The sequence below is a fragment of the Protopterus annectens genome, chromosome 17.part0, assembly GCF_019279795.1.
Source record: "Protopterus annectens isolate FY-2018-M chromosome 17.part0, PAN1.0, whole genome shotgun sequence".
Classification (NCBI taxonomy): Eukaryota; Metazoa; Chordata; order Ceratodontiformes; family Protopteridae; genus Protopterus; species Protopterus annectens.
The window spans coordinates 381811583-381826699 of NC_056751.1; positions in this window are offsets into that span (position 1 = coordinate 381811583).

Consider the following 15117-nt stretch of genomic DNA (forward strand, 5'->3'; position numbering starts at 1 on the left):
AGAAAATTTGTTCAACAAAAACTAGCAGAGTGGATTAAAAAGAAAGAGGAAGTTATGCATCTGGAGCATGCTGACAGGATGGTCTGGCTCCTGGGAAGGGATAGACAGTGGTCTCTCAGACCTATACATGTGCATTTTGTCTCCTATGTAAATAAGGACAAAGTACTTGTTCAGCTGTGAAAGCCAAGCAATAGGTTAAAATGTGGTGACTCACCTGTATATATTGACTTGGTCTTCATGGTACAAACCAGGAAAAGATGAGTTGTCTTCATCCCTATCCAAAGACTATACAAGGTTAAAGGTATAAGATATAAAATGGTATACTCACCGACACTAAAACTGTTCCTTCATTTGCAAACAAACTCCTTCTCCTCTCCAGAAGAAGCCCAGGAAGAACTGGAAACAACAAATCCCAGGAGGGCTGCCAGTACTTCCAGCCAGTCAGTAACCCCCAACAGCAGAGAAGTGGTGAGTACCAAAATGTTCTAATAAAAGGGCAATCAAGCCTTTTCCATTATTTCAGAGATATCAAGTGCTAAAAGAAGAAGTGGACATTATACTATCCATCCGTATAGAAGGAAATAAAGGAGAAAGGACATAAAGGGATTCTGACACCAGGGGTTCCCATAGGTAAATGAAAGGGAACATATATTGCTGCCTATAATGTAATACTAAAGTCTATGTGCTGTAGTATAAAGGTCTGATATGTGGGCACTGTTATAGTTCTTGTAGTGCAATGTTGCATTTGTCTTAATTTAATCTTTATTTAAAAACCAAAGAGGCACGGGGCAAGGATACAATAGTAATGACCTACTTATATGGAGATAAGCAGTGTTTGACAGAGCAGGGATTTAATTTGTAAGTTAAAACCAACAGTAAATTAGAGAGAGGAGCAATAGAGAGGTAACATCACCGGCAGATACAAAGGAATGGCACATCTCCCTGTAATGCATGTAGAGACGGTGAAGTGAGCCACAAGTGCTATGTGAGTTTATCAACAGGTGTATATCAGGAAATTGTAGTGTAAACATTTTGGTCTCACCCAGCTTGGATCATTATATTACCAGTGCTCCTAGATGTTGCTGGAAGAAAAAAAATGTTTTCCTTTGGTATAGATCTTGAACATTGAAAATGGGATATATGCACTAGGCAAGTTCAAAAACATATATAGAATAAAGCCCCTAATGTTAACACTCTTTTCTTGTCACCAGGGCTGCCGTGTGGACAGAGGTACATTAGCTGCTGCTGTCAGTAATAGCAGGGGGTGGAGGCAACCTAGATAACGTTAAGGGGATAAGATATCATTTCACATGGTAGAGACAAGTACACAGGCTGATATAATGGAACACTGTTTGTTCTTGTATTGAGAAATGGGTCACACATGCTGTGTGAGTTTATCAACAGGCATAGATCATGAAACTCTAGCATTAATATTTCTGTTCTCGCTTGGGTTGAACTTTTACATTGTGAATGCTCCAAGATGGATGGTGGATCTGAATAATAAGAATGTCTTCACCATATGTATTATTTGTGTATACTGAATAGTGGGGAAATACTAGGTGAGTTCAAACACACACACACACACACACACACACACACACACACACACATATATATATATATATATATATATATATATATATATATTACAAAGTCTTTTGAGTAAATGCTTATAGCCTCATGTAGGCAGTTTTATCACATCGTCAGAGCTAACACGTGGATAGCACTTAGTTAACTGTTGCTACCAATGATAGCAGGGGGACAGAAAGAGTCTGGTTAACTTTAGGAGAAGCAGGACAACATTTCAAACTATAAAGTGAAGTTTGTTTCATTCAAATGGGGCTTAGGACAATAAGCTCTAAATTAATGAACAATGTTGATTACTAATTAGAACCAGGTGCAAAGTTGCAGTGATGGTTGATACTCTGACATTACATGGGGGGTAAAGAGTATGACTGCCGATGAAAGACCTAATGAGTAAAAAAGAGATGTAATTGTTGCTGGTGGCATAAGAATACAATACCTCTAGGACACAAGAATGTTTACTGGTTAACTCCTTTCATACAGATAACAGAAGCATTAGGTCCACACCTGTTAGAGGATATAACCCTCGCCTTGAAAGTGGGGCACATTTGTACATAGTTCAAATGTTTTAGGCATGTGTTTAGGGGGAAGCAGGTGGGGGAGACTCAGTGGGGAAAAGGAAGAGAAAAAGGACAAAGCAAACACAGAACTAGCTCAACACAGGATTTTACAAGATAGTGTGCTTGGAATTAAGTAGTTTGGGCAAAATAGATTGGTGGTCACCTGGAATAAAGAGCATATTCAGCCCTGAGATCAAGCCCTATCCAAGGGGACTGTACATAGGCACTTTTACAGAATGGCAGGATGACAAAAGAATAGCGGAAAGGCACATCTCCATGGTAGTTAATCTGGTAACAGAAATGTAAATGGGTTAACTAACCAATTAAACAGAAACAGAATTATGAGCAGAATGAAAACGGAGGACATACACCTAATAGCCCTCCAAGAAACTTACCTGACCAATGAAGACAAGAAAAATGGGGATAAAGGGTTATAAGGTTCGAGTAGGCTTATGCCGAAGCCCAACACAGGGTGGCGATCTTGCTAGCAAACAGAAATTTTCATCTGGATGTGGAAAAGATGTTAGTGGGTGACCGTGGATGTTATGTTGTAGCTAGAGGTTATCTGAAGGGAACCACAATTATACCAGTGACAATCTATTTTCCTCAGGGTCTAAACTTTAAGGAGCTGAATGCAATGATGATACAAATCTTCCAGTTTCACAAGTGGCTGCTAATTATTATAATCGACTGGAAGATGTTCTCAGCTGCAGAAGTGAGCCTAATTGAGAGTAACCAAAGTAGGATGAGAACTGAAAGGAATAGTAATAAAACTGCTGGGAATGTTAGAATCAGTGGATATTTGGAGTGAGATAAACAGTCAGGTAAAGGAAAGTTTTACATATTATAACCCAAAGTATCCTACGTGTTCAAGAATAAAACATTTGTCACGAAGGAACACATAGAGCTTATGAATAATGTGGTTGTCAGCCCACTTCTGATCTTGGATCATGAGTATGTATTTCTCTCAACTGAAGTCCAGGCAGGGGATAACAAATTATCTCACTGGAGATTCCCAGTCCAAGGCCAGATTAAAGAGCAGATAGCAAAGCTTATTACTAAGGTAGAGGGGTAGGATAAACTAAAGGAGGATATCCACAATGAAATACATAGAGACTCTCATAAACAGCTTTATGATAAGAGCTTAGTTGGAATTCATAAGAATAATGCAGTTGAGAGAGGATTGTATACGGGAAAAAAAGAAGCAGGAATACTGGACATATTAGCAGAAGTAGAGACAGAAGAAGATTACAGACTATTTGCAGAAGGGAGGGGAGTGGTAAAGGAACTTTATGACGCTACAACCCCTGAAAGCATTAAGAGCATTAGCCAATACATTAAGACAACAGAAAGTGGAAATAATTATATTTCAGCTTAATAGGTTGGGAAGAATCAAGAGTAAATATCAGAAACATTCATAAAGTATTACCAGAAAATTTATACAACAGAATATGAGAACATAAAAGTTGCAGAGGAAGTACTGAGATTTCTATCTAGTACAGAACCACCTAAACTAGAAAGGGAGCTAATTAAGCTAATCACAGCAGAGGAAACTAGGGGAGTCATGGGAAAGCAACCTGCTAACAAGACACCGGAGCTGGATGGCATCCCTATAAAAATTTGGAAGTCAGGTGGTGACAAGCTATGGTAATTCTGGGGAAAGTTGATAAATGAAGTTCTGAAGATAAGGGAGATACCTAGATCATGGGTGCAAGGGTTAATTGCAAAAATGCATAAGGAGGAGAAAGATCTAAGAAGGGAGGATTCTTATAGGCCCATCACAATTTAAAACCACAGTTATAAAGTTTTCATGGGCATTCTAGCTGCCAGACTAGCGGAAGTTATGACGCTTATAATCAATGCAGACCAGTGTGTTTTTATTGGAGGTAGATGCACATTTGTCAGTATAAACAGGTTATTGATGATCATATAGGATGCTTAGGAGAGAGGGGAAAAAAGTTATTTTAATTATCACTTGATGACAAGAGGGCGTTTGACAGCATAGAATGGCCATATGTATTTAAAACCTTGGAGAAATTTGGGCTTCCAGAATAAGTGATCCTTTTGTTTGAAGAAATGTATATAGGGGAAACACACCGCAGATTAAAATTTCAGCAGGTCTATCACAGGATGTCCAGATAACTCAGGGACCAGACAGGGGTGGCCACGTTCACCCTGTTGTTGTCATGTACCTGAAACCCTTAGCAGAGGCAGTTAAGCAGCCATAAATAAGGGATATCAATGGAAAAAAATGGAACTCAAGATTGCCTTTTGTGTGGATGACATCATCTTGGTGGTATCTAACTCAGATGCAGAAATCAGACTGGTGTTTGACCTGATCGATCCATTTGGCTATATTAAGATCAGTAAAGGGAAGACTAAGATGTTAACAGTGAAGTTGGGGCATGATCTTAGGTCTATGAAAGAACACCCGGAAATATGGAGAGATGAAAATATGGGATATTTAGAGGTCAAAAATTAAAATCACTTATGTGAGGTCAAAGAAAAGAGTTATAGGGAAGCCTTAGGAATTTAAAGCAGAATATATGTACATAGATAACACTGGGTATAGATCTCTACCAAAAAGTGCAAATGCTTTTGTGGCATGTTGTACCACATATCTTGTATTTGGGTCAGGCCTTCTGGAACCTTTAGATAATAGAATAGTGCAAACAGTTATGAGCTGGATACAACATTTTATCAGGTTAGGCGAAAAGCTAAGGGTCACTTGGAACAAACTGACCCTCTCAAAATCACAAATAGGATTGAGGTCCCAGACCTAGACCAAAAGACCAAACTGGAAGGATTTGCTATCTGTCAAGAAGAAACATTAAATGGAAGGAAATGTTATGCACCTAGTGCCCAGTAGCAAACCAGAAGGATCTCTTGGAAGTTTTAGGGGAAGCAGGGGAGCAAAGGTTAGGGAACTCTGTGCACAGTATAAGGGAAATAAATAAAATGTTCTGTAGGGAAACATAAGGAAATGGAAGTGTGAGATACTACCTATTGGGTATACAGTGAAAAATAACCAAGGACAGTGCCATGATAATGGAGATAAATGCAATAAAACCTCAAATAAAGGAATCAGCTAAGAAGGGGGGGTTGAAATTCTGGAAAGAGATGAAGCAAGAGATAAATATTAACTCCCAGGAAGAGCAAATTTAAGATAATGAAGTTTAGCCAGGGTGAGGTCTAAAAAAGAATGGTACAGAAAGGAGGAGCAGGACCTGCCACTTTTAGTAAAATGGATTACAGAAGACAAGGAGGAAGGCAAGGTAAGAAAACACCTAATGGCAAACACTTACAGTCAGCTTCAGCAAACTGAGGTAGGGATTGTTTCTCTCTACCAATCTGTAATATTGGAGGTGTGAGAATGGGGGAGTGGGTGATTGGATGTACATTTCTGAAGTTCTCCAGGTTTAAGTAGGTATATGGCAGATCCAATGACCCTAATAAAGGAAATTACATGAATAAAGGTCATTCTGACTGAAAAGGAGTGTTTTCTAGGGGTAGAAAGAAAAGAGTGAGACTTTCCTGCCTTTATAGAGCTAGTATGGATAGCATGTCTGATAGCAAACAAGTAATTACCAAACAGAGAAAAAGAAAGGAATAACCCCAGCATAGTACAGTTAAAACAGATAGCAGAAAAGTTTTAATATGAAGAAGTGAGAAAATGGAGGAAAGGAAATGTAACACTCCTAACAAGACAGTGCTACTGATTGAGATGGTGGAAAAACCTAAAAGAAAGAGGAAATGGAAGTGAACAGTGGAGGCTATGGGAAATTTTCTGCTGAGAGTGAGTCACTGTACACAGAGTAAATAGTTAGGCAACATGTAAATTAGGGGTATATCATTTAATCTAGGATTATGGGAACATACATACATGTATTAAAAACGAAAGGTTGAAGTTTTTACAGTAGTGGCTTAAAAGCGGAAGTGATAAAATGATAAGTGAACTTACTCGTGGAATTATTGTTATCACCAGTATCAGGCTACAGCCATGTGTATAGTTAGATAAGTGGCTAAAGTAAATAATGTGCACCATTTATGTGGAATGTATAGTTAGATAAGTGGCTAAAGTAAATAATGTGCACCATTTATGTGGAATGTATAGTTAGATAAGTGGCTAAAGTAAATAATGTGCACCATTTATGTGGAATGTATAGTTAGATAAGTGGCTAAAGTAAATAATGTGTGCCATTCATGTGGAATGTATAGTTAGATAAGTGGCTAAAGTAAATAATGTGTGCCATTCATGTGGAATGTATAGTTAGATAAGTGGCTAAAGTAAATAATGTGTGCCATTCATGTGGAATGTAAAGTTAGATAAGTGGCTAAAGTAAATAATGTTCACCATTCATGTGGAATGTATAGTTAGATAAGTGGCTAAAGTAAATAATGTGTGCCATTCATGTGGAATGTAAAGTTAGATAAGTTGCTAAAGTAAATAATTTGCACCATTCATGTGGAATGCATAGTTAGATAAGTGGCTAAAGTAAATAATGTGTACCATTCATGTGGAATATATAGTTAGATAAGTGGCTAAAGTAAATAATGTGCACCATTCATGTGGAATGTATAGTTAGATAAGTGGCTAAAGTAAATAATGTGCACCATTCATGTGGAATATATAGTTAGATAAGTGGCTAAAGTAAATAATGTGCACCATTCATGTGGAGTGTATAATTAGATAAGTTGCTAAAGTAAATAATGAGCACCATTCATGTGGAATATATAGTTAGATAAGTGGCTAAAGTAAATAATGTGCACCATTCATGTGGAATGTATAGTTAGATAAGTTGCTAAAGTAAATAATGTGCACCATTAATGTGGAATATATAGTTAGATAAGTGGCTAAAGTAAATAATGTGCACCATTAATGTGGAATATATAGTTAGATAAGTGGCTAAAGTAAATAATGTGCACCATTCATGTGGAATATATAGTTAGATAAGTGGCTAAAGTAAATAATGTACACCATTCATATGGAATGCACAAAACAATGGTATTGTTTTATTAAAAAAAGTACTGAATAAAGTTTTTACACAGAAAAAAAAAATGCAAAGCTATCTAAAAACAAGGAACCACTGAAGTTCATTATCTAAAAACAAGACAATAATAACGTTGGATATTACATAAGAGCACCTGGAAACAAAACTTAGACAACACTGTTAGGCTCAAATGCCTCAGAGGAGAATTGTAGAACGATGCCCAAGAATGATTTTCATATATTAGACAGGACTGTTTAATAGCTAGCAGATACAATAACTTTCTTGGAAATACTACTAGCATGAGGAAAAAGTGTCTAGAATAAAATGAGCACAGGACTGGAATGTAAAAAGTGTGTGAAGAAATGATGCCTTGATTGGGTATTTGCTGTGGCGACCCCTAACCGGGAAAAGCCGAAAGATACAACATTGCATACGTAAATATAATTTAAAAATTTATAGATATATTATGGAATACGAAAAATGGAGGAATACTAAACTTTAACCAAAGGAATACAAATTAGGCATAGAGAAAGAGAAATGGCAGAAATACCTAATGGCTACTATAGTTCAGTAGTGTTCCAAGTCCTAGCAAACAAGAACAGGAACTAATGAAAAATCTTGCTATGTACAATTACTGAATCAAGTTATATATATTGCTAAAGCAAAAAGTATTTCAATGTCGCAGAAGCATTTTTATGGTAGAGACAACTAACTTAAATCTACAATTCTAGAAGCTCTTAATCTGTGTATTTAAGAATACTGTCCCCAAAATCAACATAAAGACGTGTAGGAACCCCATTCCTGTTGTTAAAGTACATGGTGTAGGAACCCCATTATTGTTGTTAAAGTACATAGTGTAGGAACCCCATTCCTGTTGTTAAAGTACATAGTGTAGGAACCCCTTGCCTGTTGTTAAAGTACATAGTGTAGGAACCCCATGCCTGTTGTTAAAGTACATAGTGTAGGAACCCCATTCCTGTTGTTAAAGTACATATTTTTTTTCTTTGAACTCCTCTTTGTTTTCATGCCTGTTGTTCGATTATCATAAATAAGTTGGTTGCAGAGATAACTTCAGAAACATGTTCCGCAAGAGGAATTCTGAACTAAGTCTGAGGGCTGAATAGCAATACAGCAATGTGAATGACCTCAAACGTGAATGAACAAACAGCTTCTTTTAACAGCAGAATATGTGAATGTGAGAAAAAAAATAACACTTTATTTGCATGCATACAAAGCGTGTTTCTTAATTTTACCTTTGTTGACATTGCAAAGAAATAATTATTTTTGTTTATTTTGTTTGCATTTCTAAGCAAGGTAGGGTATTAACCTCCATGAACCTTTATTATACTCAACTGAGAGTGCTGTGTGGTTAAGTGACTGGCTCAGAGTCATACAATTAGGCAAATGGAAGCTGAAGGAATCAAACCCTGAACCACAGTAATCAGCTTGTTAACAACTTGTAGCCCTAGTCCTGTGTGCCAACTGCCAATTAGATTGTAGGCAGCTCTGTGTTCACCAACTGGTCTAATGCAGTCAATGCTGAAGCAGCTATTGTTCATAAAACTTTTAAAACATAAGTTTTTCCTGTAGGATAAATCCTACCATAACCCTCAAGTAAAGAACTATGCCACCTGTACCCTTAGATGCAATGTAAAACACTTTGAGGTCATTCTGACTCAGGACAAGCACAAAACAGGAACTGCAGTGAATTTGTTGTACAAATGTACCACTCAGTCAAGTATGTATTGTCACATAGTTAATCATCACAAAATTCTCCATGTCCCAGAATAATTAATGTGGTGGAATTGTAAGATGAACATTCTCTGACATGGAAGAATACAGATGGGCTCTTTCCACCTCCAAAAACTGTTTCATTCACTGGTTGTAGCAGCAGACAAAAAGAGGAGTTCACCTCTCTGTTTTCTTGTTTTCTTTAAACATTGTTTTAAAATATTGCCAAAATCAGAAAATAGGTAAAACTACTTATATCTAAGTAATTACATTATTTCAGTAACAGCATAAAAAGAATCCAAGAACAAATTGGCCAAATAATGTTAAATAACAAAATAAATATAATACCATACACATAAAATGTATTTAATAATATTTCTTTATTTCCATACTTGATAAAAATATATTTTCTACACAGGCTTTTAATGTTGAGAGAAAGTCAGTTAATCTGACAAACAAATGAAACTTTCACTTTCCCATGTCTTTCCAAACTTGAGGAAAGTAAGCTTAAGAGAGCTTTTAGAATCCTTATATGTTTTTAATTGCATATCATTAAAAACTGAACACTTCTTATGTCAGATACTTGTTATATTTAATCCATTTTTTCATTGAGTTTGACAGTGAATTAATTAACTGGATAACTATATGCTCATAGCTTTTATATCCTTCAGAGTAATATTAAAGAAACAACACTGCCAAGAAAGAAGGCAGTCTGTTAATTGAAATCCTTGAAGTTTTCAACCAGATTCCCCAACATTCTTGCAGTCCCACATGGCACATTTTGATAAGCTCAGAAATGTTAAATCAAAGAGAAAAGTTAAAACAACCATATTTCAGATTATACTGTTTAATTAGTAGTGTTTATAAAGTTATTAAAATGTTCAGGTGATATTCAAAAGACTCGGACTGTCTTCCACAATGGATTCCTAATCTGAGGTCAAGTGTAGCTAAAAGTAACATAAATATGAAATCCCTTCCTTTTTCTGAATTATAGTAGTAACACCCCTTTAAATTTCCCAGTATATTTGCTCAACTGACAAAGTATATTCAGGATATATTAACAGAAAGGGCAGGTTTAAGGAATTCGTGACTTGTCATCCAATAATTAGTAATCCAGATGTTACCTTATAGTTCCAAATACTATCTCAAGATAGTTTTCCTTTTCCTTTTCCTTTATTGTTTTTCTACAAGTTCCTCTAATTTATCTGTCTCTGGTGGCCTTATTTCTAATGAAAACCCTACCACATAGTGGTCAAGGAAGGCCAGAGGTGAGGAACTCTAGAAAGCACATTTGTGAATAAGAATACTTAGATCTTTCAGGAGTACTCACCGTAGCAGTAGATCAGAACATTTGGATTGTATCCTTCCTTCCTGTGCCAATATGAAAGTCTGCAGGGACTGATAGCCTTCCCTGAACATACCAAAGCAGGTCTCCTGCTAGGAAGCACTTATGCATGTATGTGAGTGACCCCCTTACATATCATTCAGTGACACATGCTCTATTATGTTTTCATATTCTTCAGTGATAGAAAGATACATGTGGTGGGCTAGCCACCCTAATTTGACCATAAAGTGCACACAACTTTGTTGAGTTAAGTGTATTAACATTTGTCCAGAGAGTGATGAATCATGGCAAAACAGAAAAGGAATGTTTAAAGTACAGGGGGAAAGAACTAAAATGCCTTGTAATAATAATAGTCAATAAAAAATTATCAAGGATAGCATAACTGGATGCAAAGTACCAGAAACTGTACAAAATATTTTATAGAGTTATGTGAAAGTATGTAGCGTAAGATCCTAAGAAGAAATGCTTGCTGAAAGGCTGGAAGGCAAATACTTTGCACAGAAATATTTAGAAGTATTGTATAAGTAGCATTTACATATTATATATAATACACTGTATGTTAAATTTAATAAAACATTTTAAAGAACTGTTAATGTAGATGACGGTAAGCTATAACTAGGAAAAGCATCGTGTCTGACAGAGTGAAATAACTTTCAGAGAAGTATGTTTTCCCTGCATAATAATAGTAATGATCAAAAGCAGAAAACAATCTCTGAAATATAGATATTAATCAAACTGCTATGTTTTAGGAACAATGGACACTCAGCATCCTGAGAATTACGTAATGAATAAGATGGTCAGAAAGGGAAGATTTAATCATAGTAAATTGCCAGTAGTTAATCTCTCACCAAAGCAATAATATCAAAGCTTTGTGTAGGAACTTTCTTGAAACAAAGAATTAATAGAAAGTTAAGATATTCTCTAAGAAAATAACTAGGGGATTGTGAGAGGGTAACTGTTGTTTCACTGACTCCCCACTAATGATTTATTGCTTTAGTATGTGTGATTATGTACAACTTTACTATTCTCTTTAGGAATAGTTACTATACCAGTAAATCATGACATTTTATAACATTTGGGTAGAATCCTAAACAGAGCCCTTTTTTATTATGGTCTGATAAATTTAAAACACCATAAAAGACCAACAGTCAACAAACTTATCTCTGTATAATTATGTAGGAACTATCAGTCAAAGTACAACAGCATGATAAAATATGTTGCGGCCTGAAGAAATCTTCCAAGACCACTAATGATAAAAATCAGATAATGAAATGGTCCTGTTAATTACAGCAAAAGAAGCCCATGACATGATAAGGAAAATGTATTACAAATAAGGTAGTAGTCATTATATGGGAACTCATTGACCTATCGCTCCACAACATTGACTGCATCAGAGTTGCCACAGTTTACTATTCCTCCCTTTGCTATGCAACTCCAACTAAACTTTTTACTGGTTTCCTACTGGTAATGAGTCATTTTTGTGCTTTACTTAAATGCTGGCACAGAACAACTTTGTTCAGGAACAGTCAGTGTTTATACTTTTGTACCCAAAATCAGATAGATGTTGTATTCATGGTTTCTATAAGATGTGTTGATATTGGAAAGTAACACTCTTGCAGTTAATCTATACTGGCACTTTATATCAACATGAAATAACCATAATACCGGCACATATCTTCTGAATTACCAGTGAGGTACCTGCTCTGTGTTGGTACATACCTTCACGAAAGTTAGACATGATTTCATACAATAGTCGAATCTTTAATAATGCATTCATCTGGTTGTTTAATAAATTAATTAAATAAAGGAGAGTACTGTTCAGCCCTCAAACGGTGCCATTTGGGAATGAGTATCAGCTAGGTATCGCCCAGTAAATACCAGCTCTGCCATATCTTACATTTTAACTGATTTATTTTGTGTAATTACATGATATTATCATTATTACCATCCTCCTTTTGTTCCCATGTTCTACATGGACTTGGGGTGTCATGTCCACGGTCATCACCTCTGTCTCAGTTCGTATCCTCTCTCCTACCTTCTTTGACAATAATACCTGACTGTCTTCTCTCATACAGCCCATTGATTTCCTGGCTGGACATCCTCGATTCCTCTTTCCTTCTTACTGCCTTTACCAAATCTTATCTGACAAATTGTCTTCTGCTTTCCTGCACATGTGATCGAGCCACCATAATCTCTTCTCCTTGACCTTTTTGCAACTAAAACTACTTTGATGTCTGTTCTGATGTTCATAGGTTCATTGATAGGTACTAGGCTATCGGCCCTGGGGCCTGTACAAGCCCAGCCAAAAAGGCACCCTGGCTTTTACCACCCAAGAAAATTATTTTCCTGTGCCACTGTTGAGCAGAGCCATAGAGGTGATCCCCAGGGTGAATTTCCTATTTCCCATCCAATCACCAAGATTTTTCTTGAAGAGTGCTAATGAGGAGCTTTGTTTGATATAGATAGGTAGTTTATTCCAGAGTATGGGAAGTCTCTGGGACAGCAATCTATCCCTCCGGCATGTTCTGTTTATTGTGGTGACAAGGTTTAGGTCCCTAGAGCGTGTAGCTTGGAGGGATTGGGATTTCTTTAAGTGGAGCATGTCCAGCAGCTCTGGGTTTGACATAGCTTTGTATGTTAGGCAGAGATCACTTCTGAGTAGGCGATATGCGTCAGAGTAAAGCTGGAGTTTTTTGAGACGGACTGCGTAGGGCATCTGTTTGAGGCCGGTAATCCTCTTTGTGAGGTATTTCTGCGGCCTTTCCAGTTGTTGTAGATGTCTTGTGAGGTACATACCAAAAGGGGTGTTGTACTCTATAATGGGTCTAATGAGTGACGAGTAGAGGGGAACAATGACCTCTTTTTTCTGGATGAGAAACCTTTTGTGATGAGGTGTGCCACGTAGAAGGATTTCCTGACTACTGTGGTGATGTGATTATCAAAGGAGAGACTACTGTCCACCTGTGTCCCAAGTTCTCTTATCACACTTTCGGTGTTAAGTATACTACCGCCTATGTTGTAGTTCATGGGTACAGAGTTTTTACCAAAGGGGATGACAATGCACTTTTTGACATTGAGCTTGAGGCCATGGCTTTGACACCAGGCATCTGTCTCAGTGAGGCCCTTTTGTAGGATGTCCACATCGTTAGGAGTTTCAATTATGGCTCCTAGTTTGCAGTCATCTGGGAACTTTGTTAGCCAAAGACCTTCTGTGTTAGTCTGTACTTCAGAGAAGTAGATACCAAACAGGAGAGGACCCAGGACTGAACCCTGTGGTACTCCACTTGTCACTGGTCTGAAGCCGGATTTGGAGTCTGCTACTTTCACAGTGTGGGTTCTGTCAGTGAGCCAGTTGGCAACCCATCTTGTAACATAGGGATTTATATCTAGTTTAGTGAGTTTATCTATAATTCCAGAGAGGGGGATGGTGTTGAAAGCCTTGGCAAGATCTAGATAGGCTGTGTGAACCACCTTACCCTTGTCTACGGCTTTGGTAACTGCTTCAAAGAAGTCTATCAGGTTTAGGAGACATGATCTGCCTTTTACAAACCCGAACTGGGTGGGATCCAGAGTTTGGAGTTTACCAATGTCTTTTTTTATAAGTTCCATGATGATACGTTCCATGGCCTTGCAGACCAGGTTCGTCAGGCTAATGGGGCAGTAGTTCCTGGGGTCCGTGGTAGATCCCCCCTTGTGGAGTGGGATAACCATCACTGTGCACCATTCATCAGGCACAAAGCCTGAGGTGAGGATATGATTGAACATGGTACTTAGGTGGGGTGCCAGTTTGTTCTGTAATTCATGTAAAATGCAGCATGGGATGTTGTCTGGTCCCATGGATGCTGTGTTCTTGGCTTTGGAGAGTGTGGTTTTTACCTGTGAAGCTGTGATTACAGGAACTTTGCATTCTTCCGGTATAGAGATGAGGTCTTTAGGGGGTGAGAGGGGTGTAAAGTTGGCACTGAACCTATCTGCCAGGATGTTGGCAATATCAGTTGGGTCCGTATATTTAGTGCCATTGTGCTGTAACTCAGAGCAGATCTGAGTGTTGCCATTGAGATTCTTGACATAGCTGTAGAATGCTTTGTGGTTGTCTTTAGAATCAGTGGCAATTTTCTTTTCGTAACTAGCTTTGGAAGATTTTATCAGGGATTGCAGCTTCTTACTGAGGCTGACAAGGGAGCTCCTCCACTCATGGGATTTTACTCTCTTTTGCAACAGTTTCTTCCTTCTGTTGTACAGTTTGTTTATGGCAGGGGACCACCAGATTGGCTTCCTTTTTCTGGAGGATAGCGTCTTGGTTCTGTTTGGGATAGCATGATCCATGCACTCATGTAAGTGCTTATAAAGTGCAATTGTGTAAGATTCAGTAATCATAACTGTATTGTTCATCTGCATGGGTGTCATGAAGTTCACCACTTCTGCCTTAAGAAGCATGAAGTTGGCTTTGGAGAAATGTTTTACCATGGTTTCCTTAATGGGGGGGGGTGGGGGCAGGATGTGGATATCTAGGGTAATTAGCTTATGGTCGGATCGGACCAGTGAGGCATTGACTTCAGGTGTGGAATACCAGTCACTCATGTTGGTAGTGACTAGATCTAGGATATTGTTGCCCCTGGTGGGGGTGTGGATAAGTTGATCCAGGGCATTAGAGTTTATGAATTCCAGAAAGCGTTGAGCGAAGGAGTTGGTACATGAGTAGTTTTTCCAGTTAATGGTGGGGTAGTTGAAATCGCCCATTATTAGGGTGTTTGATTGAACCTTAATATTTTCCAGTACATCAAGAAAAGAGGAGTGGGAATCCTGGGGCATGGTGGGTGATCTGTAGCAAGCTACAATTTGGATTGCAGTTTTGCCCAGAGTTAGTAGCACTTGGATAACCTCGGCTGCATTATGCTGAGCAACT